The 25,150-nt window shown below is 46.6% G+C and overlaps 1 long non-coding RNA gene across 4 annotated transcripts in view; it reads right to left on the bottom strand.

The window, feature by feature from the left end:
* The window catches only part of LOC112544898 (uncharacterized), a 195,692-nt gene that overhangs the window by 60,364 nt on the left and 110,178 nt on the right, over positions 1 to 25,150 (bottom strand). The window lies entirely within an intron of this gene.

Here is a 25,150-nt window from a genome sequence, read left to right as displayed (position 1 = left end):
CTTCTCCTCCTCCCTCCCAGTGCTTTTGGAGTGTGGAAAACAGCTGATTCATGCTGTTGAAGCTCTGGGAGGAATGGGGACTGGGTGTGCTCAGGGAAGGAGGCAGAGTTTTAGAGGGGTGGAGTAAGTGGCCGGTCCTGGAGCGGCGGGGAGGTCAAGAACCCCCTGGCAAAATAAGAAGTCAGTGCTTATGGACAGGCTCCTCAACCTCTCCAGGCTGCAGTGCCTCACAGGCTGGCCCACAGTGCAGCAAGCCTGGCCCAGCACACCTTCCTGCACTGTTCCACGAGGAAACATTCATGGTTAAGTTATGGCTGAAGTTCTGGACAGGGCCAGCAGGCAGAGGGGCCAAAGACAGAGGGACTTACAGCTAGAGGAAAGGTGTGGTAAGGAGACAAGGCTCAGGCTGGTTGCACAGTTTGAGGACCCTAGCTTGCATCTAGGGGCAACATGGGGGCATGTGTCCCAAAAAACTATGGGTGGGAGGGATCTGGGGCCAGTCAGCAGCCAGTAGGGCAAGAGTCTTTGGGTGTCTGGGAAACTAGTGGGAGGCCTGGTGTCTGCAGCAGATGTCCCCCCCCCTGCACTCAACAACAGTGGCAGGGCAAGGCAGAGCAACACAGCCCACCTTGCTCTGCTCTCCCAGGGCATTACTCAGGGAAAGGGGCAGGACTGTCCCCATTCTCACTGATGGGAAGCGGAGCGACATGCCTGGGAGAGTAGAGCGAGCTGGGGCCACATTGCTCCACTTCCCCTGCTGCTGCTGGTGAGTGCGGGGCAAGGGTTGGACCCCAAGCCCCATTCGTTCCCCGGCTGCATCACTTGGGGGAAAGAGGCAGGACAGGGAGGAGCAAGGGCAGGGAAAAGGAGAGAGGGTGGAGCAGGGGCAGATCACGAGCCGGGTCTGGGGCAGAAAGGAGTTGCCCCAGCCCTTCCCCAGGCTCCCTATCCCCCTAACCTGTGCCTGCAACCCTCCATGGTACCATGGGATACATTCCAGGAACAGCCTGGACAACATGGAGGTGGCCCATGCGATCAAGCCCTATAAGTGGCTGAGCATGGCAACTTTGCCCCATGCCATTCTCCATATCAACCTCTTTCCCTGCGGCTGCCCCCACTCCTTCCACCAGCACCATGTGTGTAGCACATGTGGTAGGAAAGGAGAGGAGGCAGCCCAGGATGGTAACAGCAGGGGGGTCTGTCTCATACATAGCGTCACTGTTTCCTCTTTTTCATGCACTTTGATTTTCAGGTTTTGGCGTGGAAATGGCAGCCTGCCTGCCTGGCAGTAGGTCCATGTCGTACTTTTCTAATAAATGTTAATACATAAAGCTTTTTAGTTTATTAAGCAAGTTTATAGCTATAATTGCATCACATCTCTGCCACACATGCTGCAAATAATAAGGGACACTGGGAATTTGTAGGCAAACGCTATTTCTCAGTGCAATCAGCTATATCAATCCATGCATCAATCACTTGCTTACACCAATCCATATTGTAAATCAACCCTCTCACCCCCCCCTTGATAACCGGTGAGGTCATTCATGAGTACATTGTATGGCAATCAACCCACCATCCATCCCAAGCACTGTGACACCCCCACAATCACATCCTGCAGATTGCAGTGTGGATGCCAGAGTCCCAGATTCAGGCCCAAGATTTTTTTAAAAAATCCTTAACTTAGAGCCATAGGCACAGACTCTGTGGCTGCTGTGGGACTGAAGCACCCGTGGGGGAAAACAGTGTGTGCTCAGCACCCAGCAGTGGCTCTGCTAATCAGCATCTCTCTCTCCGCCCCGTGCCTCCTGCCTGCCCACCATTCAGCTTCTCCCCCTCCCTCCCAGCATCTGCCACCTACCACTCTGAGGAGCACACAGGAGGTGTAGGGGAGGGAATGGAGCAAGGGCAGCGTGTGCTCAGGGATGTGGGTGGAAGGGGGCAGGAAGAAGTAGGGTGGGACCTTGGAGGAAGGGGTGAAGTGGGGGCAGGGTTGGGGGTGAAGCTGGGGGTCAAGCACCCCCTGGGAAATGACAGTCAGTACCTGGACCTAGGATTGCTAACCAGTGTAGATGCTCAAACCCTAGGTTCTCAAACCCAATGTTCGCTGACTTGAGTCCCACTAGCCCCAGGCTTACTTTGCAGAACAGACATGCCTGGGGAGAGAGGCTGGCAGAAACTAGATGCAGGCTCTCTCCCCATAGCCAAGGTAGAAGGCTACCTGGGCTATACTAAGGAGAAACTGACACAGGGGTGGGCAACCTGTGGCCCGAGAGCTGCAAGTGGCCCATCGGGGTTCTCGGTGTGGCCCACGAGACATTTGGTTTACTTTTGCCCACATGCAGAGTTGCCAGATTTCACTGGTTTCCATCTGTGTCATTTTTACCTGCCAGTATTAACAAAGCAACACTCATGTGGACCAAGGGCACATGAAGTGAGCCGTGCGCTCTCTCTGCAGCCAATCAAAGCACTGCTCAGGTTCAACCGGCACACCCTGCACATTCTAGGTACACAAGTGTCATTAGCAAACCTACCCTGTCACGGGAGACCATCTTGGTCACAACAACCTTGCAGCCCACTGAGATGAAGGAGGGACACTCGTGCCACCCACTAACCTACTGCTGAACCAACATGCAAGGCAAGACACAATCATAAAAACCCTTCTTTGGTTTTGAATCCACATCCCTGCCCAGCGTGTTCCTGTTGACAAATACCTGGTTTTTTAAAAGGCAGTCTCTTGTCATTATATAGTATTTCCAGTTACAAACTGCCTAGAGAAAAGACTTCTACAGGCAGCCCAGCCACATGGCTGAAGTATGAAACAGGCATGCTCATGCCCAGAGTCCTTTAGTCCCACAAGCCGCAAGGTCATGGAAATCCCTCGGGGGAAGTGGAGGCTCAAGGCCTATCACCAGAAAGTTGCACTCATGAGAGACTGGAGAAGAATACAAGACACAGCTCACTCTGTGACCCGTGACAGACTAACAAGAGTGTAAAACAGTGAACATTGTCACTAAAAACAGCAGGTCTGACTGATCCACACAAGATCTGCCCAGTAAGAAGGTGCCTCATTAAAAAAAATAAAATAAAAAAAATATCACTTTTAGGAGCAACACTACACTTTGCTACCATAAAGCAAAGCTCTCATGAGTCTGGAAATGCCAATATTAAAGCTGTATGTGTCATGTCACAACCGTAAAGAATCACACAAAGCTATTTTCTTATTTTAAGAAAGTTCCTGTTCAGCATTAGAAGAAACAGGATTAGCACTAAAACCTCTCTGTGCATCACTAAATAGTTTCTGCCCAGAAGCTTCTGCAATTCCACTTCTTGCTACAAATTTAAAGAAACAGGACACACATCCTTACAGTACATCTGACCTTAACTCTGCTTATAGGCTGTCTACACTCGTGACTTCTTGCGCGAGTAATACGCAAATGAGGCTAAGTGTGGAATATCGCCGAGCCTCGTTTGCATATCTACTGAGCCACCATTTTTTTCAGAGGAGGCTCTTGAGCAAGAAGGAGCATCTACACTGCCCCTTCTTGCGCAAGAAAAACCCTCCTGCGCAATGCCATTATACCTATTACTTTTCAGGAAGAACAGCATTGCACAAGAGGGTTTTTCTTATGCAAGAAAGGGAAGTGTAGATGCTCCTTCTTGCGCAAGAGCCTCTTCTGAAAAAAATGGTGGCTCCTTAGGTATGCAAATAAGGCTCAGCAATATTCCACGCTTAGCCTCATTTGCATATTACTCGCACAAGAAGCCGCGAGTGTAGACATAGCCCCAGTGTGGGTGAAGCTCAGTCACATGAACTAAACCCTGTGTCAGAAAATGCATGCAACAAATGGCATTTGGAAAATCCAAATCAAGAGGCAAAATCCTGGCTGGGAGGATGTAGTTGGGGTTGGTCCTGTTTTGAGCAGGGAGTTGGACTCGATGACCTCCTTAGGTCCTTTCCAACCTTAATCTTCTGAGTTCTTCTGCAGCCAGAATATTCCAAAGAGTTTAAGCCTGGCCCCTTTCACCAATGCTAAATTCACTTCAAAGCAAATCAACCTAACATTGTTAGGCAGGGATTCCAAATGAGGTTCAACTCCCTCCTTTCCCAGTTAATCCCAAGCCTGCTTGGCTACTTCCCCATCCAAGTAAGGCTTAGGAAAGCAACCAGTGCAGCCTAATTGGTTTCCTGCCATGACAGACATATGAGGGGACCCGCTAAAGAGCCCCTGAGATAACCTTCCCCACAGAGATTTGTTTTGGAGAGACAGAACGAATGTGGCAGAAAAAACATTAGTGCAACCTGGAGATCTCCTGATAGGAGAAGGCTCTTCTCTTGCAATGATGATATCGCGGGTGCTGGGTCATTTCAGCAGGGCCCAGCCTAGTCCTCATATTTATTATTTCCTTTTTAAATTTAGTTTTACTCCGGTGATTAGTTGCTCATAATAAAACCAGGAGAGGCAGACACAAGTAACAGGGACAAACATTCAGGTGAGAAAGCAAGAAGCGTTTCCTGAGACAAATCACCCTCTGAATTGCTCTTGGCCTGAGACAGAAACACCATTTGGGATATTTTGTTAGGGGACTGGCTGGCTTAGGAAGTTGACCACGCATCACAGGTTGCCACAATTGACTTAGTTGGCTCATCTGACTCAGCAGGGAGACCAAAAGTTCATGGGAGACAACTCCCTTCTTATTCTCCTCCAGAAGCCCCTCCCCTACCAGGTCGAGGTACATTGTCGGACTCGGGGCAATGCGTGTGCATGAGTGGGAAAAACTGGCACTGGTCTTGCTGAACTGCTGTGATAACTCCCCAGGAACAGCCTTACCACAGATGTCAAATCTCGTATCAACCAGAAATACACCTCCCCGTGCGCGTGCACACACACACACACACACACACACGGGGGGGGGGGGAGGAGTGTTAAGCAAATTATTTCTTCCAGTGTCCAACTACAGGTGAGTTACATCTATAAGTAGTGAGCCTAAGTCTAGCCTGACCCCTCTGACATGGGCAGTGGTTAATGTAGGCAAAGGAAAGGGTTGCCTTCCCCAAACTGCTTACACTGCCCAGGAGGAGTTGGGGCTGCGCCACGCAGCTCCCCAGCGCTGGGAAAGGCTGGGGCCACACCACGCAACAGCCCCAACTGCCAGCTAGGGTTGGGCAGGGCTTGGCCGGGGTGGAGGAGACTGTTGAAGGGGAATAGTCTCAGGGGAAAGGGTATGGCATTGGGCGGAAGGGGCGGGGCTTTGGCTTGCCTTCCCCAGTTGAGCCTTCACCCACACCCTCTGACCTGACCTTGCTCTCTCTTCCTGTCCCTTCCTCCTTGGGATTGTCCCCAATACTCCTCTGGATGGCCACTAGCTCAGCATGGTCAGGGACTGCTTCCCATCACAAGCTTTCTGAGGAATTTTGGCACATGTATCACACCACCAATGCAGAGGCACAATGACCAGGGAGGAGGTGAAAGGAAGGCATACTGGGTCAATTATGAGCCACATGAAGACTAAGTCAGTCCAGCCCCATCAGGAAGAATCCTATAGTGGGTTTAAGGAACCTTTACAGCCCAGCATGTGGCATGATAACTACTGGGGGCATATATGAGGGCAGTCAAGTGCCACTTTGCAAGAAGCAGCAGATCCTGTGGTCCTGACACCGCTAATACCACCACATGTCAACTCACACCTTAAGATGTGGCTGAGCTAAGAATGGCTCACCCATCTTAAACTCGTCGGGGACCTGACTGAAAGGATGCTTTAGTCTTCAAGGCTTCTTGTTGCTGAAGTCCACATTTAATTCACTTACTCTACAAATTACCTGTGACATAACGATAGTTAGGTTGCAAAGCTGACCACCATAAAATGAGGAAATGCCCAGTTTCAGAACTGCTTTTGCAGCTTCAGTTCTGCGCCTTGTGTGTCCCTTCTGTGCACTGAACGGGGCAGAGGGTCCCTGTGGAACCAGCAATAATCAATTGTCTGTAATTGATCATAGTGCATATGCAATATAGGGTCAAGTCAGAGGTGAAAGTGGGCTGGTACAGCGTAGCGGTAAGAACTGGCCACTGGTACCAGCCCCTACACAGCTGACATTAAGTACTGCTGCAGCAGCACTTTAAGGATGCTCCTTAAAGTGTTGCCATGGCAATGTTTTATCATCACTGCCCCTTTTGCTCTCCTCCATTGGCGGCCCTGCTGGTAGGGTCTGGCAGGGTCACCAAGAAGGTGGGAAGCAAAAGGGGCAGCCACTCTTGAAAGTGACAATTTAAAAAGACCCAAAGTTCCCAGTCCATGCTACTGCAGCAGTAACATGTCCACCCAGAGTTGACAACCTGTGTTGTCTGTGTGTTTCTGCTCTTACCTTTCTTCTCCTTACCTTCCTTCCTGCTCTTAATCTTTTCCCCTTCGGTAAATACAGGCAGTCCCCGAGTTACGCGGATCCGACTTATGTCGGATCCGCAGTTACGAACGGGGATTTTCTCGCGCCGGACGACGGGAGCGGCAGGACGCCTGGTCCCGCCGCCCACGTCCTCCGGGGCGAGAAAAGCTGCTCTGCATCTCCCTGGTCTGCTGGGGGGTGGGGGGGAAGAGGAGCCAGATCAGCGCCGCAGTCCCACCCGGGTCCTCCGCGGCTTTGCTCAGCGTCTCCCTGGTCTGCTGGGGGGGGGGACGCAGCTAGTGCGCCCTCCCTCCCCAGCAGACCAGGGAGACGTGGAGCAAAGCCCCAGGCCTGTGGTAGAGCAGGTGGGGCGCTGCTGGTTGGTCCCACAGCACCGCTCCTTGGTGCTACTGGACCAACCCAGCAGCACCCCAGCTGCTCTGCCCCAGGAGTCCTGATTCAGCCGCTGCTGATCAGTTTCAGCAGCGGCTGAATCAGGACACCTGGAGCAGAGCAGCTGGGGTGCTGCTGGGTTGGTCCAGTAGCGCCGAGGAGCGGCGGCGCTACTGGACCAACCCAGCAGCACCCCAGCTGCTCTGCCCCAGGCGTCCCCAAGTCAGCCGCTGCCGAAACTGACCAGCAGCTGACTACAGGAAGCCCCTGCCCTGGGCTTCCTGGAATCAGCCGATGATCAGTTTCAGCAGCAGCTGACTTGGGGATGCCTGGGGTTCTTAAGTTGAATCTGTATGTAAGTCGGAACTGGCATCCAGATTCAGCCGCTGTTGAATCTGATCAGTTTCAGCAGCAGCTGAATCTGGATGCCAGTTCTGACTTACATACAGATTCAACTTAAGAACAAACCTACAGTCTCTATCTTGTACGTAACCTGGGGACTGCCTGTATAGATTTAAAAAAAGAATCCCATTTCTGTTTTGAATGAAGCTGAAATGTTGTCAAAATTCTGCTTGCCTCGCCTTGCCAATACTGCGGTCTGTGAGCAAGCAGCTTTTGCAGCCTGTCAGCAGCATGGTGTAGAGCAGTTAACATATTGTGGCTGCAGAGCCAAAAGGAAGACTGAATTGAGGGATCTAGTAGATAGTAACATGGTCCTCTCCTGGGAAATGGGAAAAGCTCTCTCTCTTAGAATACTTAAAATTAAACTGGATGCTGACCTGTGAATGGATTATAATTGTAGTGTCCAACATGCTAGCCACTAGCGGCTATTTGGCCAGTTGAGTGTGGCTAGTTGGCTATAGCAGTAGCCACTATATTATTTACATTTTCAGAATAATGTGGTTGGATGCCACTGGAGTATAAGGAAGAAATGCTGCCCTGGTAGTCAAATAGGCCCAAAAACCTAAAAGCGAGAGATTGAAAAGGGCTTTTATGAATTAAGGAAGACTTCTTCCAGACAGTCTTTTCCAGCTCTCTTCTCCCAGTCTATGCCCATGTCCCAAGTCCATTTCACACCTCTTTGGAGTTGTATCTGGTACAGGATGTGCCCAAAGCATCTGTGGGGTGTTTTGGTGCATGTGAAATTGCTAGTCAGTGCAACATCACCCATAGTGCCGAGGGAAGGAAATGGAAGATATAGGCTCATTTCCAGTAGCCCTGAGCATCTTCCTTGTAAAATGTATGGAATGGATGTATCCTGTGAAGCAGAACGCAAGGAACTCTGGTTTAAAGCACCAGTGACTTCAGGAAAGGAAGGAGGGCTTTTGCTAGTGCAACATGCTGTTATATAGGAGCCCCACGCTCAGGTCCCTGGGTTGGTGGGGACACTGGAGAGGAAGTGCACACAGTTCCCGTGGGAAGGGAAGGACTTGTGTCACTATCCCATGAGCTCCCCTAGCGATTCTGGAATTTGCAAGACCCAGTGAGAGATACCTCCCACCTTCCTTGGTCAGAGAAGGGGATGCAGTGCAAACACAGGACCTTTGAAGGACAGGAATAAAAGGTGAAAACAAGATCCCAGTGGCCTGCTTCACATTAAAGGGGTCACAGGAAACATGTAGCCAGATGTACAAAGAAAATGCTCCCCTTTTCACAACCACTCCCATATTAAGTCCTCATTCAACGAGCAGATGCTAATCAACTCCTGTTTATATTTCAGAGTGGCACCTTTAGAGAAGAGGGCTCCTAGGGCAGAGATGGCAATACCCATTGCAGTGTGGGCTGGAGCACCCTTCGCTCATGAGTTCCAGCATCAGCAATTTCTCCTTGTGATTTATCACCAGGTCATCCATCTCCTCCATCCATTATCCAGCTGGAAAAATCAGCTCTGGGCAGCAGGTCTCTCCGCAGCAAGGCAGCCAGAGCTGTCACTTTGCCTATCCTCTCTTCCGTAGGGCAAGGGAGTCTCCTTTTCAGATTCAATACGTTTCATGCACTTTGGTTTAATGTCTTACAGGAATTACTAACTCTTTGTACTTAGTACCAGGTAGTGGAGACAGCTCATGGAAGCGCTCACCAATGTAAATAAGGATGTACACACATTAGGCTTTAGAAATCTCTTTTTGTTTTTACATCTAATTAACCTTTCAAAGACCAGGTTATTGTCCATTTCGGGTTGATAGGTAAGACAGCATAAAAACTACCTCTCTCTATCTAGCATTAATAATGCACACATTGCTCTGGTTTCCAGGCACCACCCTTCTGGAGAATGGCATCCACCCAACCCCTTCCCCTATGGAATATCAGTGGCTATTGGCTTTCTATGTACTTGACCATACCAGTATCCTTACTGAAAAACTACAGTGCCCACATGCTGAACTAGTGAACAGAACACGCAGTTATATGAAACATACTGACGATAACATACACAACTATGACTCAGAATGGAATAGTTTATGCTATGAAACAAAATATACAAGCAAGATGTTTCAAGACATTTATTTTTCTAGTGTTTAAAATATATTTGCTGAGATTTTTTTCCCTGTGATTTGAAATCAGACTCTTCCAGCGCTTAAATAATATTGTGTTTCCCCCTATATTAAGTACTTCTGTATACTACAAAAAGTTTGTGGTATAGATATACTGCCAAACCCTCTTACACTCTCTAAAAGGACAGATGCAACTTATACAGGGCTGGCCTTATAGTTAGGCAAACTGGGCCCGTGGCCATGACACCATAGCGAGAGGGTGAGCAGCAACGGGGCGTAGGTATTGCTGAGAAAGGGGGGTGGAGACTAGTGGGCAGGTAGCAGTGTGGCAGAACGTGCTGGAAGTTCAAGGCTGGGGTTGGGGGCACAGGTTGGAGGAAAGTGCAGGGGTTGGGAAGAAGGGGGTACTGTGCAGAGGTTCGGGCAACGGGGGCACAATGCAGGCTAGTGGTAAAGACAGCTCAGGATGGGGGTGCAGGAGTTGGAGAGCCCATGGGAGCTAGTGGAAATGGGCAATGCTATGCCCACAGGGGACGGGGGCACCAAAACACAAATTTGCCCAGTGTGTCATTATCCCTAAGGCCAGCCCTGGTCTTATACCCAAGTGAAATAAGCTATACAAGCAAAAGCCTTTTCCTGCTAATGTATCAGTGTTTATAGTAGAGTTTCTGCAAATATAGAAATGTCATTTTAAAACCCACACCCCTACCTACTATTGCTCTACTGGCAAAAGTTGCTAGTGTAGACCTCTCCTAAGTTACCTGTATTAAGGGTTGGATGGGCTCTTCCTATATGTTTGCACAGCACCTAGTATGGGGAAAACTACAGAAGGAGCTAATGCATTGCCAGAGATTGCAGTCGGTGGTGCAGAGAAGCTAACTTTTGAGCAGCCATGTTTTACAAAGGACTGAAGCTATACATGCAACATACCATATCTGGTTCAAAGGCAAATAAAAATGGATGGAGAATACAAAAAGGTTTTCTATAAAATGAAAAACAACCTTTCACCAACAAACTCTTTAGCTCCAGTATAGATTTGATGGATCTAGAATAGGTCATGCACCTAGAAAGAAGACACAAAAATTGAAAGATATTCCACAATGGCAGAAATAACTAATTCCCATATTCCTCCTGCAATCCAGCTAACCTCCCCAGTTGGGAAGTGCCAGAAAGCGATCTCAGCTCCACCATTCTTATTTTAAAATAAATAAATAAAAATATAAAATTAAAAAATTAGAAAGAAAGAAAAACTGGGGGGAGGGAAATGGGGGAGAGGAAGAAAAAAGCACTTGTAAAATTAAAAGGCAGGGCCCCATCAGATTGTGTCGGGCAGAGGAAAGCGTGTCGTAGAAAGGAGTAATTGGCAATCGGAGCAGAAGTGAAGAAGGGGATGATTTATGGTAGCATGGAGACAGGGGTGGAATAATTTTTGGAGCAGAACGGGGAACTTACTGAACGCCTGAAACTCAGCTACTTATCCACTCGTTCTCGTGATAAATTAGCTCTTGTTTAAAGTAACCGGAGCTCCATTTTTCATTCTGATTACTACACTTGATATCTCTCTCTCTCCCTCTGTTTCTCTCTGACCACTGCCCCTTAGCAGGTTCTCTGAGCTGAGCCAATGGGTTTATGGAAACTCTTCACCCCTCCACCACTCCACCCCTCCCCCCCCCCCCACCACCCTCGTACAATTATTATAAGGTTATTTCTTTAAACATCTCTGTGAAACACAGAATGCCTTAAACGCTTCCTCAAGGTGGATCTGAGAGCACATAGCATGTGGTTCTCCCTATCCATTTGAAGTGTGTGTAGGGTAATGTATGCCTGCAGTAACATGTAGAATGCCTAGTGGTATGGGATGGCATGCAACATTACATTACCTGAATTCACAGGTAACAAGGTGTAGACTTCGGTGCATATGAGTTATTACAAATCTGCTTTAGGGTACCATCCCAAGCCTGCAGTCTGGCTCAGGTCCCCACTATGCAGTGCACCCTATAGACACAAAGTCTCAGGACTTACCTTCGCTACCATGCTAACTCAGTGCTGCGGCATCAATTTTGCAGTGTCAGTTTAGTGTGTCTGATGAAGACGAGTTACACTGATGAGAGCACACTCTCCTGTACATGTAACTAATCCACCCAAACAAACAAGAGGTGGCAACTATGTCAGTGTAGACACTGCTTTAAGTCAACGTAAGATATGTGGCACAGGAGTGTGATTTTTTTCAGACCCCTGAGTGAGATATTTTATATCAACTTAAGTGTTAGAGTAGAGAAGCTCTAAGTCTTTTCTCGAACTTACAGTGCAGTTTTGGACAAGATACAACAGTTGGAAGTAATCGACTGGAGGAAAAAGAAGAGAGATAGGAACAGATAGCTACATACAGACCCCGTGAACACAACTAAATGGATTAGAGCCAAAGACACTTAATAATATATTTATAAGTAGTTATGAGGTAGAAATAAATAGCCGTGAATGCCGGTAAGGACATTCACTGAGGCCATTAGCATCCCACAGACAGCACAGGAGAGATGGGCCTTGAAGCAGGATTTGAAAGAGAGGAGGGAAATGGCTCAATAGGTCAGACTGGGAGAATGTTTCATGAATGAAGGGCAGAGTGGGAGAAAGCCCCACAGTGTTTGTCTGTCAGCTTCTCCCACAAGTGAGGCTGACATCATTAGCAGAGTGGAGAAGACATCAGGAAATGTGAGACAATGTGAGAATGGACCAGTGTGGGGAGTGGGGGACTGATGATTTGTCTAGTGCTGCAATATACAAGACCAGAGGGGTACTCCATAATTTTTAAAGGTTGCAATAATGCAAAATTGGTGAAAGGAAATACTTTTGCCACGCAACGCATACAAATAGCCAGTGGAACTCCTTGCCACAAGTTTAACCGAACTCTAGAGTTTAGCATAATTCTAAAAAGGATCAGACTTTTATATAGATTAATACACTATTAGTAAAAACACCCAAGAGTTTTGAAAGGGATAACCTCTGTGCAAAATCAGGGCACAGGCCAGCCTCTACAGAGTTAAAAGGAAACTATTCCTATGGACAGATTAGGCCATAATGGTTTCCTGCAGGAATCCTTGCAATTTCCTCTGAAATCTCTGGTACTAACCACAGTCAGTGATATGATACCAGACTAGAAGGCCTTTAGTCTGACCCAAGATGGCAGCTCTGATGTTCCTACATGGTGCTGTAGAGTCACAAAGCAGTGTCACACAAGAAGGCCAAACAAGCAGGTTCTCTGCCCTGCGAATGGACAAAATAACGTCTATTAAAATAAATACATGGCTCCGACAGTGTCAGTGGTAAATGCTGATGGGTTGGTGAGCCTGTATGCCTCTTTGGGCATTAATGGATGTACTGGTTGGAAATACGCATGTCACATCTCTTCCTCTCAGGAACACTGGGCTCAGTTTAAAGCACTGAGAATGCACAGAATGACCTAAGTAGTACAAGCTATTAAACACCTATGAACCACACACTGTGTTTGTCATACAACCCTCTACCAATGTCCCAAAAGTTTCAGTTACATATAGAAAAATTAAAGATGCTCTTCTATTGTACTTAGCATTTATAAAGCATTTTACACCTTCTAAGGAGTTTGCTAACCTTGCCCTGGATTTTCAGAAGGGTCTTGACTCAGTGTTGGCAACCATATTTTATGGTTGCAGGTCAGCGTGGACACAATTTTGAAAGTTATAACTGAAAATGCAAGTTTGTTAAACACAATTAAATCTTCACCATCTTTCAGGAATTAGGCAGACCCCTGGGACCTTCCTTTATAGACAAAGCATTTCTTCAGTGGAAATGTCATAGAAAAAAGCTATAGAAGCCTAGGGAATTAAAATAGTCTGCCCTCACCTACACCACATGCAGCTGGGAATAGTCAAGTCAGAAGCAGATGCTTTTTTTTATTGGGACATCTTTCAAAATTGTATTTAAAATTTGAGGGCATTTTGACCTCATGAAAATAGTAAACTAATCATGGAGGCAAGAGCTCAGTGCAGAATGGACAACAGCAGTGCCTACAACCCACATACAGCTCTGACTATTCACCAGCAGTAACCCTCCTATTCCACTCTCTCAGGCCTTTTATCTCTATCCTCTATCATCCTCAGCTATTCCAGTCCTGATCCACTCCAACACACAGCTCTGTCCAATCATGCTGAATCATGTGGTGGTTTTATGCACTTCCACTAACCACTACAAAAAGATTCACCAGCCAACCAGGAGTCAAAGCTAAATTCATATATCCATAGCTGATAGGTCAGCATATCCTTGTAAGATCATCTTATCCCGCTCCAGGAAACTAATGACATGTATAAGTGTACTTTTTTCGGAATGCTTATTTATACTACTGTGTTGCAATATTTCCCATTTTCATAAGAGGCTTTGCATGTCTTACTAGAAATGGAATGCTCTGAAAAATCAAAGGGGAGCATTTGAAGATACATTGCTTCTTGGTACCCATACACCATGGATGTCAGCAAGAGGCATCCTTCTAATGAATAGTTAAAACTGGATTGGCTTGCACATGTTAAGAGAAAGTACAAAACAGCATTAGTAGCAGCAAGAATGGGTAAGATTAGGAAGATATAAGTATTATTGTTAAAGTAAGGCTTTTTGACATATTTCCACATGATATTCTCAAAAGCCATCTAGGGAAACGGGTTCATATAAAATTACTATAAGGCAGATCTACTCTTTCAACTAGTTGTATTTCTCAATGGTTCACTGTCACATGACATTATATCAGTGAGCACTATACGCTGTAGTGAGTGACTGCAGAGGTGAGCCTTATATAAATACATCAGCAAGAGAAGACAACAACAAGAAAGGCTGTGTGTGTGTGTGTGTGTGTGTGTGTGTGTGTGTGTGTGTGTGTGTGTGTGTGTGTGTGTGTGTGTGTGTGTGAGAGAAAAAGGTGCAGGAAATAAGGGTGAAGACATTCATGTAGTTTCTTTTAGGAGAGTATGTTACATAACTCCTGTAACCTTGATGGATCCTGAAGGGAAGTGGAGGGAGGAGAAAGGTTCAGGGTTGCTAATATATTTTTATTATGTATTTTATTATATTAAGTAGAGGGCAGACCAATCACAATGACCAGACAAGGACAGTGAGATAATTATTACTGGAGTTTAGGCTGGATTCAGAGACAGCTTGTCTACCTATCAAACACCAGATACTGGTCACCTTATCTGCAGGTAGCAGCCAGGCCCATCTCTCTCTCTCAAACCTTTGATATCATCAAAAGTCCAAAAGACTAAAAACTAAAATTCAGCAGGATTTCTAAAAGCCGGATGGATGAAACCGGCAATATTCTCTGGAAGTTTTACTTTTATAAACTGCAATTTTAATGCAGGAGCTTCAGCAAGGAAGAACTAAATCTGAGGAGGCCACTGATGTACCCATCATGTCCAATGAGCTATTAAAAAAAAATCTACCCAGGATAAACTGGGTCCATTTTCAGATAGAGACACACAAGGCTAAAAGGGTTTTCAACACAATCTCTTGAAGCAGTGGCTTTGGCTCAGAATCACTGAAGCCCCAAGGGGCCAGGGAGCAAAAAGGGTAGAAATCAATTAGATGAAACTTCAGTTTCAAATAGTCCTACTGGAATAGTGTTACTAGAAAACAGAAAGGGCTCAAGCAGATCATTTTCTTTTCCCTTCCACTGTTAAATGCTGCTGTATATTGGCTTCCACCCAGGAAGTGGCTGCACTGTAGAGGAGAAGACTATCGATAGTCTGTAACTTGCTTTGGGATACTTCATTGTGAGAGGCATTAATGAAATGTCCAAGGACAACCCTGGGGCAGAGAGAATGGTTTCTTGGACAGAGGCATCAAATGGAAACTGGTTTCCCATTTTCAAATCTGAACCCAAACGTGGAGGAATGGAAGAGAGCCTCCACTTTCAGTCCCAACAAAATAACTAGGCTAAATAACTTTTTGGGTGTCTGACTAGCAGCTGGCAGGCTTAGTATCTGGATAGGACACTTGAAGGCAGATGTAGGCCACAACCAGAAGCCCCATTTCTTGAGCCATTTCAAGTATGACAGGACACAACCTTGGAGAACAGAGTGTAAGGAAAAACCCTGGCCTGACCCACAGAAGATGAGGCTTAACAGAGATGAAAAAACCCTAATGTGTTTATGAAAACTGCCATTAACATTTTGAGGCTGGATATATTGGGAACTGAATCCAAATCACCTCTAGTTCTGCAAAACAAAAACAGCCCTCCATGTTGGCAATGTTCACTTGACGCACAAACTGCACTAGAGAGCCTCTACAGAGCCCGGTGCAGGTCTAAAGGTCTCATACAGGGACAGAAAGAGTGGTCCCTGGCTTCTAGGTAATGATCCTTTTACTTGTGACTGCATTTTAAATGGGACCATTGCTGTGGCAACTTACAAAGCGCAGAGATACCATTGGCTCATATCTTCGTAAAGCTACATAATCAACATGCTCTTTGACAATTTTCCTTTGTTGTGACTACAACCCTAAAACAGTGTGCAGAACTGGTCGCTGCGGAGACTGAAGTTCGAATTTCCCCAGAACAGGCAAAGCACAGCCAATAGCAAGGCAAGCTTCCATTCTCTGCTCCCCAACAAAATACTTCAATGCTTAGGATTGTAAAGAACAAATCATGTCAAACTAATCTGATAGCTTTCTTTGATAGGATAATAAGGGAGAAGCAGTGAACATGGCATACCTAGACTTCAAAAAGGCATCTGATACACTCTCACATGATCTTCTTATCAATAAGCTAAGCAAATACAACTTAGATGGAGCTACTATAAGGTGGGAGCTTAACTGGCTGGATAACCACTCTCAGAGAGTAGTTATTAAGGGTTCACAATCATGCTGGAAGGGCATAACAAGTGGGGTTCCACAGGGGTCTGTTTTGGGACCGGATCTGTTCAATATCTTCATCCACAATTTACATATTGGCATAAAGAGTATGCTTATTAAGTCTGCAGATGATACTAAACTGGGAGGGATTGCAACTGCCTTGGAGGATACGGTCATAATTCAAAATTATCTGGACAAACTGGAGAAATGGTCTGAGATAAATAAGATGAAGTTTAATAAGGACAAATGCAAAGTCCTCCACTAACAAAAGAACAATCCATTTCAAACATACAGAATGGGAAGCAACAGTCTAGGAAGGAGTACTGCTGAAAGGGATCTAGGGGTCATAGTGGACCATAAGCTAAATATGAGTCAACAATGTGACACTGTTGCAAAAACAAATATGATTCTGGGATGCATTAACAGGAGTGTTGTGAGCAAGACACAAGAAGTCATTCTTCCACTCTACTCTATGCTGATTAGGCCTCAATTGGAGTATTGTGTCTGGTTCTGGGTACCACATTTCAAGAAAGATGCTGAGAAATTGGAGAAGGTCCAGAGAAGAGCAACAAGAATGTTTAAACATCTAGGCTGTGTCTACACTGGCATGAATTTCCGGAATTGCTTAAAACGGAATACCATTCCGTTTTCAGTTTTTCTGGAAAAGGAGCGTCTACATTGGCAGGCTGCTTTTCCGGAAAAGCCCTTTTCCCGGAAAAGCGTCTGTGGCCAAAGTAGACGCGCTTTTCCGGAAAAGAGCCCCGATCGCCATTTTCGCGATCGGGGCTTTTTTCTGGAAAGACTACCGGGCTGTCTACACTGGCCCTTTTCTGGAACAGTGTTCCGGAATAAGGACTTATGCCCGAGCGGGAGCAGAATAGTTTTTCCAGAATAGCGGCTGATTTTGTACAGTAGAGCATCGTTGCTTTTCCGGAAATTCAAGGGCCAGTGTAGACAGCTCGCAGCTTATTCCAGAAAAGCGGCTGATTTCCCAGAATAAGTGGCCCAGTGTAGACACATCCCTAGAGAACATGAACTATGATGGAAGACTGAAAGATTTGGGCTTGTTTAGTTTGGAAAGGAGAAGACAGAGGGGACATGATAGCAATTTTCAAATATCTAAAAGAGTGTCACAAGGAGGAGGGAGAAAAATTGTTTGCCTTGGCCTCTGAGGCTAGGACAAGAAGTAATGGCCTTAAACTGAAGCAAGGGTGGTGTAGGTTGGACATGAGGAAAGCTTCCTGTCTGTCAGGATGGTTAAACACTGGAATAAATTGCCTAGGGAGGTTGTAGAATCTCCATCTTTGGAGCTATTTAAGAGCAGGTGAGATAGACATCTATCAGGGATGGTGTTTGGTTCTGCCACAAGGGCAGGGAACTGGACTTGATGACCTCTCAAGGCCCCTTCCAGTTCTAGTGTTCTAAGATTAGGTTAGTGGCCCTTTTAATCTATTCGGAGGTCAACAGAGATGCTAGTTAGTGCAACTGCACTGGTGATTTTCCATGAATGTGGCATTTTGTCCACTAAGAACTGAATGGAACCTCCACTCATTTCAGACAGGCCAAACTGACAACCGATGATGAGGACTTGCACTTCAGGAACTATTGACATAAAGGTAAAAAGATGAATGTTCTATTTCTAATCCTTTCAGTCACTCTAATGTGTGTAAATGTATGTGCTAATGTTACCTACTGATCAGTGCGCGCTGTATATTCCTGTGTGACGTAGTGGGGATTGTGTTCGCTCAGTTCACTTCATTATGTTGTAGGTGATTCCTACTGTCCTGTGCTAGTCTGTTGTAACTCTGTGTGTGGGGGTGGGGGGACGTGCGCCTCAGTTTCCCTGGGCACTGCACTGGTGCCTGGCTGGGAATGGGAATGTTAGGTGTGACTCTCACTGAGGGGAAGGCTGCCCCACCTTAGCATGTACACGACAATAGCTCAGGCTGTCTTGTAACCTGAGCCTGGGTGGGGGGACAACCAGGTGACACCTTGCCTGGGAAACTGAACAAAGGAAGAGGCAGAGCTGCCTCCAGGTAGGGGGATGAGTTGCTGGGTACGTGAGCTCTTTCCGCTGGTGGAAGATACAGGGAGGCAGCCCAGGTCGCAGGTTCTGGGGCCCCCTCTCTCCAAGTTGGATTGTACCGTCAGCCCCTGACTCCAGTGTTAACAAGTCTGTGATATGCTGTGTCCTGATTAACAAATAAACCTTCTATTCTACTTGCTGGATGAGAGTTACAGCTGGCTGCAGATGGGGGTGCAGGGCCCGGTGACTCCCCCACATTCCATAACACCCCACATACCCAATCCACAGAGGATGTAAGTGTGCTGCAGCTCCCTAGCTACAGAGCCAGGCAATTTAGCTCAAGCTGTAGAGGTTCACACTTTGACAGAGTAACTGGTTTGGTGGATAGAGAGTAGCTCTTCAAGTCCCTGATTCTATCTCTAGTAGCAGCCAAGATGGTAGCTGTCATGCTAACGTACAACTGATGGATCCTGGTTGTTGGCAGGAGGGATTGAACCCGGGACTTTAGGGGCTAAAGCCATGTGCCTCTGCCGCATGATCTAAAACCAACTCAGATAAGCCTGTAGAGCAGACATCACTCTCCCTTGTTAGTGGTCTGTCTCAGAGCCTCTGGGTTACACTAGTGTATGGAAGATAACTCTGCCCCACTTCTTCCAGCATCCCAGGAAGCATCGAGAGTGTGTCCAAGCAAGCACATTACCATACTAGCTGCCTTCACCCATCCACAGATGGCTGAATGGCTTCTCTATAAAAACCACCCTTTCCCACAAAATTAAAAAAAAAAGTCATTTTCAGAACTCAAACAAACCTTTCTGGCTCTAACACCTGTGGCGAAGTCAGTTCCCACTTCTATTTTCTGGCCAGCTCAAGAGCCAGAGATGTCAAGTACCATAGGAATCGCTGTTCCAATAGGATTTCTACAGCACTTACTTCAGACCCAAGGGAGCTGGGTAGGTGTCTGAGATTTTGGAAGCTTCACTGAACCCAAACATTTCCCCTTCGAAGCTCCATCCCTACTCAATGTCTGGGCCTTACTGAGCTCCAAACAACTTGCACATTAATGTGGGGGCTGCAGAATGAGGGGACCATGCACTGGGTAGAGGGGAAAGAATTCCAGGAACACAGTGGATATATTTTTTATCATTGCTCCTCTCCATGCCTCCTCCCCTGGCAAAGGTGAACTGCATATCTTTAGTTAATAATTAACTTGTCATGAGCTCCATCAATATCCCATCACCCAAGTGACAGAGGGAAGGAAGGCGATGGGGGAGGTGATCAGCACAACGTGCCAGCTCTGCCCGTAGCCCGCGATCTCGTCTCGGCCATAATAAATAGGATGAAATGCACTCCTGATAAATGCCCATGTCATGGAGAGATTTTACCTTCACTCAGAAACAATGTAATATCTCAGCTATTACCCAAAATAATTTATCAATGTGTAATAGCTTTGTGCAGAGCTCAGATAGGAGGGGAGCAGCGCTGCCCGAGATGGATGGATCCTACCTTCTGCTTTTAATTTTTAATGCTTGTAGGCAGCTTCACATTAAAGGCCAGGTGTCATCTATAGACTTAATGTAAGAACGGAGTTCATGAATTCTAATCAGGAGAGAATCACCCTCTCTCTCTTCGCACTTAAGTCACCTTTTTTTATTTATCAATATTCCTCTCTTCTCAGCCTCCCAGACCACTCTCCCCCATTCCTCCGTCTGTGTCTTGCCCCCTCTCTCAACAGTCACATAGCTCTCTGCCATTTCAGGTCCAAGGGCTGCCCTTCAGTAGTCCCCATTTCTCCCAACCCCATTTCGTGTGTCCTCATTTACACTTAGACAAAGAGTGCCCAGCCGATCCCAAATCAGAAGAGTTGCATTTTATTCCTGGGAAAAATGGGAGTTGCTGCCAACAAGGTGATTGGCCTTCAGGCTGCAAGCCACCAAAATTCACAGAAGAATTTAAATAAGGTGCTAGCCTAACTAGCTTAGTGGGAGAAGCTGAGTCTCACAGCCCAAAGCAAGTGTTTCCAGCAGTGAATCAAGTTTCTTAACTAGCAAAGATACAGCCATGAAAAAAGGGGATTCAAATAAGACAGCATTCCAGAATTCTGCTGTCCTTTGGTTTAAGAGAGAGAGTGTCTGTGTCCTTGTCCACAAAGGGACCTTTTCCAACCTTCAGAGAAGTGCTGCAGAACCATGCTATGCTTGTTGAATGCTCTAGAAACCGAGCAATTGCAGTATTGCTGCCCCATCATTGCCAATGGCCGGTATGAGGAGCTCTCATGTAAAATTCCTATTATGCAGCCAGTGTACTGAGAACACAGCCTATCATGCTGACCAATAGTCTCATTGTTTCCATATATTCCCCAGTCTGTCTGTATTCATTTGTTGTCTCATCTTACACTTCAGCTGTAAGCTCCTTGGAGCACAGACCCTCTTAGTTTGTGTTTGTACAGTGTCTAGCACAATGGGGTCCTGGTCCATGCCTGGGCCTTCTATATGCTCCGGTAATGCAAAAATAATACAATCGTACAATGAATCGTACATCACAATGAAGTCGCCAGTACATCTCACACTAGTAAGTCACATCACTAAATCTCTTCAGGAAACCACAAACAGCAGTGGCCAGAAGAGGATATTGAAGTAAAATGCTGCTTCTAAGCTCTGTACAATGAGGGTATGTCTACACTACCCCCCTAGTTCGAACTGGGGGGGGGTAATGTAGTCATACGGAGTTGCAAATGAAGTCCGGGATTTGAATTTCCCGGGCTTCATTTGCATAAAGCCAGCCGGCGCCATTTTTAAATGCCGGCTAGGTTGGACCCCGTGTCGTGCAGCTACACGCGGCACGGACTAGCTAGTTCGGATTAGGCTTCCGAACCTAGCCGGCATTTAAAAATGGCGCTGGCCGGGATCATGCAAATGAAGCCAGGGCTTCATTTGCAACTCCGTATGACTACATTACCCCCCCTAGTTTGAACTAGGGGGGTAGTGTAGACATACCCTGACTGGGTAGCTGAGAGGCCCAAGAGCACCAGATACCAACAGAGAGATGGATGAAGAACTGGAGGCTGAGCAAGGCAAGATGGGTACAGAAGAAATCTGACTCATGGGCCCACTCACCTTGTTTATACACAAAACGACAAGAAAATAAATAGGTGTGGGGGACCTAGATTGCTCTTTGCCAGGCAATGTTGGAAGGGCCATAATCCTAAATGCTGGTTCCATTATCCCGTTTCATACAAATCATTACGTTACAGGAGCTGAATGGAACCTGGGTCGCAGGTATTAAAAACTTACCTCATTCCACCAGCACAGACAGCATGAACTAGTCCTCTTGTTGGTTGTCTCAACTAATGAGCCAAGGGCTGAACGGCTCTAAATACACCCCGTCACTCCTAGAAATGACACCTAGGGCAAGTCCACACTGCAATTAGATGCCAACAGCTGGTCTATCTCAGCGGACTCTGTGGTGTAAACAGCGGCGGCTATAGGGCAGGGCAAGGGGGGCGGCTGCCCCGGGCCCTGAGCTTCAATAGGCCTCGTGCCCTGGGCCCTGCAAAACTCTCATCTGCCCCTGGGTGTAAATCTTCAAGCTGGGGCTGCAGCCTGAGCTCTGGGATCCTCCCACCTCCCACCCAGACAGCTACACTGCAATTAACAACTCTGTATCCTGAGCCTGACTCAGCTTGCACAGGCCTGCTATGGGTGTCCCACGGAAGTACACTTACCCCTTACAGGTCAGGAGTGAAGTCACTGGCCGGATAGTTGTTATTTGTATCTCAGTACTGCCTAGGAGCAGAAGTCATGAACCAAGAGTCCACTGTACTAGGCACTGAGCTCGAAAGGTGGCCCCTGCCCCTAAAGAGCTCACACTCCAAGCGGAAAAAGCTTCCATTAGTGCTGCTTGGGCTAGCCCTGTACTGTGGAGAAACAGGGGGCAACACCCACATAGAGCTTGTATTGCTGGCAGGTTATTTCTCTTTGCTTGCATTCCAGAAAGACAAAACAGAAAGGAAGGTGAGGCATTTTGGAACAGAGACCGTCTCTTCATAAATTTCTGTGCAGTACCCCGCATGGTGCTGCTGGAATTCACATGAGTGTCAGCAGCAGGGCCACCGCTCCGTACTGTTCATCGGCACAACAATCGTTGGAAGAGTTTTGTTTTTCAAGGAGGAAATCCCTTCCTGCTTCCTGTCTCTTACACGAGAACCCTCTGTGCTAATCACACAGACCCTTGTTTTCCCCTGATATTTCAACTTGCTCATGTACCCAACTTGCAGATCACACGCTTTTTGAGCCCAGGGCCTGCCCCCTTTCAAATCACCACAATTCCCAGCACCTCATGAATTTCACAGTTCTTTTCTACAGTTGACGGATGCTCCCTCGAGGGGGAGAAAAGGTGGTGATCCATCCTAACAAATCTAAGTCTGTGTACTCAAAAAAGCAGTGTATAACTCTGCACCCTTATACAGTCCTAATAAGAAATGGTGTGCAACAGGAAAAGAAAGGCTAGGTCTGGGCAGCAGCCTCAGGGATTTCAGGATAAGACAATGCAAGTTTTCTAGGCTGCAGATCTGGAGAGCTCAGGGTGGAAGAGACGGTCATGCTGCCCTTGGCGGCGGTAGCTCTAGAGGCCAATGGGCAAATATTATAGTACTGGGCTGGGTACTAGGGAACATCAGGGTAATAAGAAGTGCACGGCTGGCTCCTGGCAGCAGCTCTCGAATCGTCAGGCTGCTTGTTCAGGTGTGAGTCGTACATGTTACCCGTAAATGCACTTCAAAGCTTCCCTGCATCCTGGTGCTTGCTGCGAAAATTTTGCAACCCTACCTCTCCCCATGTCATAGTGAGATCCTGTGCTGCACAGGGAAGCTAGCAAGACACCAACACTGCTGGGAGCAGCAGCCCTAGGGTACACTCTGTGATCTATGCTTATCTAAACTAATAAGGAAGAGAGATCTTGTTTGAGGACAGAGAGATAGATAGCGTTACTCTCCCTGAACATTGCTCACTTAGTGGCTTTGGCCTGGCTCCAACCCCGCTGGAGTGCAGCATGCCCTTGTCTGTAGGGAATGAAACTCGCTGCTGGCTATAGCCTCAGGCAAGCTGTGCCTCCCAAAGCTAAACGTAGGTCCTCACATTCACCTAATTTATGGCTTGAGACCATTCCCGGTCCTGGGGGGTGGCAGTAGGGAGATGGAAAGGCCACTGTCCAGGTAACACTCCTTTGCATCGCACAGCCTGCGCCTAATCAGGGTCTATTGCTGTCTCATTCCATCGCTAACACTGTGACTCTAACTGCCGTGTACTACAAATTAATTCATTCCTCCAGGCCTTGCTGTTCAGTAACTGGCTGTCACAGCAATCTCCCAAGGAGCTAATTGAGAGTTGTGATCCGTGCAGTATTTCCATTAGTGCTGTAATGACAGGCAGCCAGACACACACGCACACACAGAGACGCTCACGCACAGCACAGGTTCCTCCAGCCTGACAAAGGGAAGAAGGTAACGGGTATACACCATCTCAAGTGTTAAGCAGCGGCTGCAGGAAAGGAAAAGCAGCAGGGGCAGTGGCATCTTCACTAACTCAGCAGACCAGGGTCACCCAAATTTTGCCTAACTGGGAGCCTAATTAGCAGCTTGCCAGAAGCCTACATGTGAGCCTTAATTTGCTTTACTGGAGCAGATCCCAAGCACCCTCCTCTTCAATATTGTGGTGCAATTCCCAGAGACTACAAATTCCAGCTGGCAATTCACTCAAGTACAAATGTCCTTCCCCACCTCATGCTGAGACCTGTATTTTCTACGGGCCATGCCTCTTGTCAAACGATGATGGTAGCTGTGGGCTACATTATAGGATCTGGGAATAGTCAGACGTCAATGTATTACAGATAACCTTGGAAGTACTGCTTAGTTCACTGTACAGATGGATTTCATTCTGGATAAATGCTTTTTTGTCAGTTGTGGTGCAGTTCTTTTAAAAAAGTGTGCATCTCATCTGTGAAGTCTACCTGCTGCCTTTGTCTGTCTCTGCCTGATTTTCTAGTATGCAGCTGCTGCTTATATCCACATTTCATAAACTTTTGGGAGCTGAGCTTGCCCGAAGGAAAAATAAAATGATAGAGCCCTTGCTACACACACAGGTGCTGCAAGTCAATGACAACTTACTAGAGTTGGTCAAAACACAGGAACAAAACTTCATGAAAACTTTCTTCTGGTTTCTTTGAACTTGCCCAGCTAACTCTAGTATTAATTCGCCTGTCTCTAAGGTCTTGTCTACACAAGAAAAGTGTTCCTAATTAACTAAAGTGATTTAGAATCTGGTTTAGTTAAATTAATACAAACCCTTGTAGGGAAACTCATTTCAGTTTAAGTGACTTATTAATTATGGAGCCACAATGGAAAGTAGTGTTTCATTTTCCCCTTGAAGCAGGAATTCAACTTTTATTACATATAAAAACCAAAAAAAGTACAGTTACTGCCTACTGTGTTAAAGTTAACTTGGAATGAGTTTTTTAGGAAATTCTGTATTGGTCCTGGAATTTTGTTTTTTATCCAGAATTATTTTAGTAACAGAACAACAGGCTCTTCAAACTTTCCTTTCAATGAAATTTCATTGAAAACTTGGGCAGTCTGTGTCTGAAGAAATTAAGTTGTAATTGTGTCACATTATTAACAAATACTATGTCCAGTTGTTATATAAGCTACAGACAAGTTAGTCTTAAATTAGAGTCACAGTGCCATCATATTGGAGCTCAGGACTAGGTTCCTCCCACCCTCTCACATAGCCCCACTCTTTGTCCAACCCAGTAAGTCGACTGCAAATTATGGCCCAAATTCACCCGTTCATTCTGAAGGCTTTGCACTATTCTGACAATGCAAAGCAAATGTAAACTCAGCTTAACTAGTTGGTACATTCTGGCTGGTTTGTACTGTTCTGGCAGAGTCCAACCTTAATACTCACATTTTAAAATATAATTTAAAATAGGGCCCTCAATTTAGTG

This window comes from Pelodiscus sinensis, chromosome 4 (assembly GCF_049634645.1).
Source record: "Pelodiscus sinensis isolate JC-2024 chromosome 4, ASM4963464v1, whole genome shotgun sequence".
Taxonomy (NCBI): domain Eukaryota; kingdom Metazoa; phylum Chordata; order Testudines; family Trionychidae; genus Pelodiscus; species Pelodiscus sinensis.
Note: the sequence above shows the minus strand (reverse complement) of the source record. Positions and strands in the feature narration are given on the sequence as shown.